This window comes from Eschrichtius robustus, chromosome 2, assembly GCF_028021215.1.
Source record: "Eschrichtius robustus isolate mEscRob2 chromosome 2, mEscRob2.pri, whole genome shotgun sequence".
Lineage (NCBI taxonomy): Eukaryota > Metazoa > Chordata > Mammalia > Artiodactyla > Eschrichtiidae > Eschrichtius > Eschrichtius robustus.
The window spans coordinates 11,805,040-11,812,193 of NC_090825.1; positions in this window are offsets into that span (position 1 = coordinate 11,805,040).

Below are 7,154 nucleotides of genomic sequence, written 5' to 3' on the forward strand. Positions count from 1 at the left end.
TTAAATCTGTAGACTGCATTGGGTAGTATGGCCATTTTAACAATATGAATTCTTCCAATCCAAGAGCATGGGATATTTTTCCTATCCATCCTTGATTTCCATTTTGACAGTGACATATCACAATGGTGAAAAAGACAAATACCATCTTAGCACTGTTATGAAAACTTGATTTGACTTATACTTCCTGAAAGGGTCTCAGGCAACACCGGGGTTCCATGGACCATGCTTTGAGAATCCCAGCCCTCCACGCTCTGACATCTGCCTTCCTTTCAGTCTCCTCCTCCTTCCCTGGCTTCTGCTGGGCTCCCGTAGGAGCAGACCAGGAAACAAGGTTTCAAGGGCAAGTAGTTTATTTGTGAGGTGACCCCAAAAAGTACTGGGTGGGGACTGGAAGTGTGATATGAAGAAGAGAAGGAAGGCAGTGCATGATGTGTTCGTGAGCAGGTTACCCCTGCAGACGACTGGGGCTCAGTGCTGCTGGGAACTGTTAGGAGATGGAGTCGGGCGAGCCTCAGAGTTATCCCACCTGAGAGGTGAGGGAGCCGGGGCATTTATCCTCCAACTCTTGTCACTATTGGCTTATGGCTACTTTCAGCGACCTCCCCTATCCGGTGCTTCCCATCTGCCACCATGTGCAAGAATTCTGTACCTAACATGGAAAGCAGCAATGAAACCCAAAGGAAGAATGAATGAGTGATGTATAAGAAAGAGCACAGTGATGGTAAAAGAGAGCTTTCCTTTCTAGGTTTCAGACAGATTGGATTTTATTTTTCCAAAGCAAGCAGCTAAGACATTTCTTGGGCACTGCTTACTTGCAGTGCCAAATAGCACAAACCAGAAGAACAACTTAGAAAACTTACAAATCATCTCGTAACACATGATTCATTTTTGTCTATTAGAATCTTCAAATACCTTGTCTGTGGAATAGAAATCTCCTTAATCAAATCTATTTCCCTTGTCTGGCACTTTAAAACAACTGAGTTCTGTGACTGACAGTAGGGTTCACAAACCCTTTTTCAGCGTTATCAGATCCACTGCTGGGAAAACGCTAATTCCCTGAAGCCTTTTTTTTTCAAGCTCAGGTCTGCAGGAGATTCAATCCCAAATTTAAATGCCCAGGTGCATGATTTCATATGTGCTTTGAATAATGGTATCTGCTCTCAGAAAATCAAACAGAATTAGGAAAAGCAATTGCCCACCGGGATTTTCATTTTGTATTAGTGACATGAGATCATTCACAGGCCACGCCATTTTAACAATTCAGCATTGTGGAATTAGAAACCTTTCCACAAATCCACCATAGAATTCAAAGTGTTCATTTTCTTCCTATTATGGGAGGTGAAGGAAATAGGTGTTCTAAAATGCAGGCAGCATCAAGGTAAATGTGGTAGTCATTTGCTCAGTGAAAAATGCATGTATCATTTTTCCTACAGAAAAGAGACAATATTTGATTTTAATTATCCCTACAGCATTGCTGGTGTTGGGTCCAGATCAGGGAAGCTAAGGAACTAAAACAAAATACATCAAAGCATAACAGGTCAAAGAGAAGCAAACAAACAGAAACATGGAAATGAAACTACCAGTGGATGATCAAACATAACCTGTGGTACTCACTCATTGTACAAGTGTCTGAACATCAAAATCCAGATATTCTTCAAATATCTGGGGCCCCAGTATCCCAGGAGTGGTCTCCTTAGGCAGACTATAGACTGCAAAGCATCCCAAGAAAATACACAGGAGAAACCAGAAGGGATTGGCCAGTGGCTGAAGGCAGCCCCTGACCAGACTGTGTACCGTATCCCATATTCTTGGTCCTTGGGTTTAAGTTTGCACCTGGTTGCCCAGGACCTGCTGAGAGATGGTCAGGCAAGCCCACATTTGGAAAGCAAGGGCAAGATGTCAAGAGGCTCTCTAAAGAGAGACTACAGAATATTAGTGGATGGGGAGTCCCTTAAAAGAGTTTTTACAGCATCCCTGAGACTCACTGCCCTTGCAGAGCAACCCTACAGAGTAACCCTGGCATCTGCCTGATTGTACACTTAAGCCTGGTGAGTAAGACTTTACAAGCTCTGAGTCAGAGCGCACATTATAGACAGCATCTAAAAGCCTGACATTTGGTACCTTGGTCCCCCTTCCTGTTCACTGTCCTCCCAGTGGCTTTCGTCTTCATGAGTCCCTTGATCCTAATATCCCTGGGCCTAGCTCCCCTCACTTCTGTGTCCTCTCGGAAACCAGCTTGCCCACCAGTGGGGCAGCAGCTGGACCCTCCAAGAATCCCAGAGTTCCCAAGAGAAGGGAACTCCATTCCATAAACGTTTACCCTCAGCCCTGAAATATTTCCAAGCCCCAAAAGGCTAATTTAGTCCCCACTCTCGACCTCAACAAACAGCAGAGCTTTCAGCTATTTTTAGTGTTAGGACAAGAGCCAAAATGGGCTCCAAAGAGCAGAGTGCCCCGGGAGAGCTCTGGCATGTGTGCTGGTGCGTGTATGGCAGGTATGCTCCTATACTTGTGCTCGCCACATGCCAAGCTCGGTGGTGAGCTATCAACACATGTCTACTTACTTAAGCCTCACAACGTTATGGGGGTGGATGAACTGCTATAATGCCCATTTTAAAGATGAGAACATGGAGGCAGAGGGAGGTCAAGAAACTTGTCTAAATGGCACAATCAGAAAGGGGCAGAGCTGGAAATCCAAGCAGAATGGTCAGTCTCCATGGCCTGGACACCAGAGCTGGCCCAGGTTCGAGGATGATGAGGCGAGAGCACAGAGAGTTCATACTTCTGGTTTATATCCAAGTCATTTCTTTTTGGGAAATACTCCATATTTTAATCATTCATTTAAATCGTTAAGCATTTATCAAGCTCTTACGCTTTCTTTGGGGATTAAAAACTTCATGAAGTAAATCAAACAGGTATAAGCAAATATGCTGTAATTCTAGAACCATAAATGAGACGTTTAATTCTGAAAGGTGGTATTTGTGCATCTTTGTGGAACCTTCCCCCTCCCAAAGAACAGATGATGAACAGTGGCTGGGGGATTGGATCTGCACAGCAGGGCACCCTGCTTCCCCCACTCATTCTTGAGTGTGTAATGCGCTTTCTTGTTCAAACAAACACCCATCACCATTTTGAAGCAATATAATTCGTGATGAGTGATGAGGGTCTAAATTGGACCTAAGTGTTGCCAAAGTGTTGGTCTAAGTGTTGCCTGTTTAAAAAGAAATGTTTTGGGGGGAGAAAGAACACGATGAATATGTCGTATAATTGGATATTGGGGATAAAGGAGATCACCAAATTTCAGGTCAGTAGATATTTATTGAGCACTTTCATCCTGCAACAGCTGTAAGAGGTGGGCAAAGATCAGCTAGAGACATCCCTGATCTCAAGGTGTTACATAAAAATTGGGGAAGCAGAGAGATAAGACAAATATACAAATAGCAGTAATGTAAATTAGATTAATCATATTATGACAATTGCAGACAAAGTACTGCGAATAAAAATGTGCCCAGGATTCACCAGGAGGGAGAGGTCTCATACAGTTTGGGACTAAGAGATAGTATTTTAGGGACTTCTATGGGCACAGGAAAGGGTTGTGGGCATGTGTACATCTTCTCTCACCCTCCTCCCCTTGCCCAAGCCTGAGGTTGCAGGTTCAAGCCCCACCCCACTCTCACTGGGGGCTGTGGAATGATGCTGGTGGGTCACCCCTCCGTTGGGCCAGGGCTGGAATTCTCTGCTGATGCTTCTGGCTCCATCCGAGCACTTCCACTGTCCAGGTAGCTCTGGAGTCACAAGGAGAGGGTATGAATTATTTTCATACGGATTGTTTTCAGAGAGTTTTGTTCCTTGCGGAAGCCCAAGGAAACAGCCTCTGATTGTGGCCAAAGTGTTGGTCTAAGTTTTGCCTGTTTAAAAAACATGTTTTAGGGCTTCCCTGGTGGTGCAGTGGTTGGGAGTCTGCCTGCCAATGCAGGGGACACGGGTTCGAGCCCTGGTCTGGGAAGATCCCACATGCCGCGGAGCAACTAGGCCCGTGAGCCACAATTACTGAGCCTGCGCGTCTGGAGCCTGCGCTGCACAACAAGAGAGGCCGCGATAATGAGAGGCCCACGCACCGCGATGAAGAGTGGTCCCCACTTGCCACAACTAGAGAAAGCCCTCGCACAGAAACGAAGACCCAACACAGTCATAAATAAAATAAATAAATAAATAATTTAAAAAAAAAAAAAAAACATGTTTTGGGTGGGGGGGGAAATCCACAAATGAATATGTTGCATAATTGGATATTGGGGATAAAATAAAACTCTTCAGAGAAGCCAGCATCCTCAGGAATGTGGGTTGAAGAGGAGTGCCGTGTTTGACATTCATGGGAATGTAAACAGAATCTTGGTCTAGAAGGAAGGGCAAGTAGAAGGAGGAAGAAAAGAATCCGTTCATAAGCGACTAACCCACTGCCTACATGGGTTGTGTGATGAAAAAAGGCTGTTTGGTTAGTAGGAATGCATACTTGCTCAGTTCTTAACTAATGCTATCATATGAGTTATTTCTTCTAATATGTTCACTCAAGTTTCCATGTTACATTCAGACAGAGGACATCCTTCTCCTGCAACGGTCAAGACAATGTCTCAGATTCTTCACTGTATTTGATTGTTTGAGATTTTTTTTAAAAAGACTATTAGGGAGGGTGGGAGGGAGGTGCAAGAGGGAGGGGATGTGGGGATATTTGTATACGTATAGCTGATTCAGTGTGTTATACAGCAGAAACCAACACAACATGGTAAAGCAATTATACTCCAATAAAGATGTAAAAAAAAAAAAAAGACTATTGATAGGAATTCCCTGGCGGTCCAGTGGTTAGGACTCAGCACTTTCACTGCCACGGGCCTGGGTTTGATCCTTGGTCAGGGAACTAAGATCCTAGAAGCCGTATGGTGCGGCCAAAAAACAAAAAAAGCAAGGAAAACTATAAAAAAATTTTTAAAAATACTATTGACAGGGACTTTGGAATCTCTTTAACGTACACAAGATAACGGCAAACACAAGAATTGATGACTTCTTTGTCTCACCATTTATTTACATTTTTCTTCCCAGGTCGGGGTAGAAAAGTTTCCAGGAGTAAATGTCTATTATATGATAGTATGTATCTATCTTGTTTAGTGTGGAATCTGCAGGTTACATCTTTTTTGTTACAATGAATAATATTTATGTGTACTTGATGTGGTCAATTAATGAATAATGCAATTTAGGGGCATTAGTCAATTTAACAAATTATGATATTTGATAATATCATCAACTTGGAATTCTTATGTGAAAGTCAGTGAAACATCTTTGAGTGTAAAGTTCCTCAGAATGCTCATGATACTGTTATTAAGCCTGAGTTACTAGGCTTAAGGGCTACATTTTCATTTAATTAGTATGATTCAGCCTGAAGGCAAAGGAACGTATTAAAGTAGGGCTTCTTGGAGAAATGGCTAATTCTAGGACTGGCATAAGAAAGTACAACAGGAGCCTGGAACAACTTGTGAGGCCAGAAACTAAGGAAAGTAAGCACGGAATCAAACAGACATGGGAGCCAGCTTGAAGGGCCTCCTAAATGGCCAAATATGAGACAATCTGAGCCTCAAAATATAATAAAAATTGTGTATTATATCCTGTAATTCATGGAACAAAATTAAAATGTGCAAGTCCATACAGCTTAAAAAAAGCAAATGAGAGAGAGGGGAAAGTCATTCCTCATAATAGAATGCTAACTAACAAATGTGGAACAACCAAGAGTTAGAAAATCATCCTTTTATAACCATCATGGTCATAACTGACTCAAGGAAATATTATCAATGCTGCAGGATGTGGGGTGAATGTATGAAGAACAATAGGATATTTACATAGTTCCAATATTTCCTGACATAAAAACAACAAGGGCCTACCATACAGCACAGGGAACATATTCAGTGTCTTATAATAACCTACAATGGAAAAGACTGAAAAAGAATCTGAATCACTTTACTGTACACCTGAACCTAACACAACATTGTAAATTAACTATACTTCAATTTTTAAAAATGGTTATTGAAAAAATAAAGTATTTCCTGATAGCTTACTTATAAATTACAAAAGGGAAAACTGTGATTTCCACTGAAGAAACCTGACAGACACCACATTAACCAAGGGGCTGAAGTTAATACCACCACTAATAGGATAAGTGGACAGCAAGTGTCTCCTGAGGTGATGCACTAAGAAGAACACAGTACCAGTCATGCAGGATTTGCCCAGAATGCATAACCTAATATAATCACAAGGAAGCATCTGACAAAACCTGTATCAAAGAGCATTTCCAAATATGAATAGTGTTGTTAATCATAATGATAATTCATGACCCTGAAACTCCTAAGATATTTTCTGAATCATAAAATAAAAACTGATTATAGCAAAAATTGCAAATGTGTTTTATCCTCAAGTTTTAGTAATCGATAATTATGGCATATTTAATTAACCTTTCTGTTTATCAGCCTGATGAAATGGTAATATCATTTTTGAACTTCAATAACCATCAGAAATATTCAATATACATAGATTTTAAGTGGTATGAAGTAAAGGCATTGCTTGAATAATCACTAGTCTCTAATGTCAGACAGAAAAATCAATTCTGTAAAACCTGGAGTGAATTTTCTAGCAAAGGTTTTTACTCATCTGTGTGTAACACAAGAGAATAGGTTTCCTTGGATATTTTAACCCTCTGGTTTTAGTCTTACTCAGAACCCAAGATGAAAAATTACACCTGCTCTCAAATTTTAGATCCAAAGTGAATTTCCAATTCAAATCTAAAGAGAAGTTGTGTTTGTTTTTCCCAATTACTAAAAATATTCCTACACTTTTGCTAAAATATTGAAAACATTTTCTCTTACAATAACAAAGGAACTTTTTTCAGCCAAGGAAGATTTCTTTTTTTTTTTTTTAAGTTTCATTTACCTGAAGATGAAATGCTGTAACAAGAAGGTGCCTAGAATTACAGCACAAGTTGTGACTTGACTCTGTAACTGTCATTCAGTCATGAAACAGGGCCTGAATCTTTCCGCAGATCTACTTTGAGGAAGGCAAAGTCAAATTTTCTGGTAAAAGAAATAGCCCACCCCATGCTAATTCTCTTGGGACAG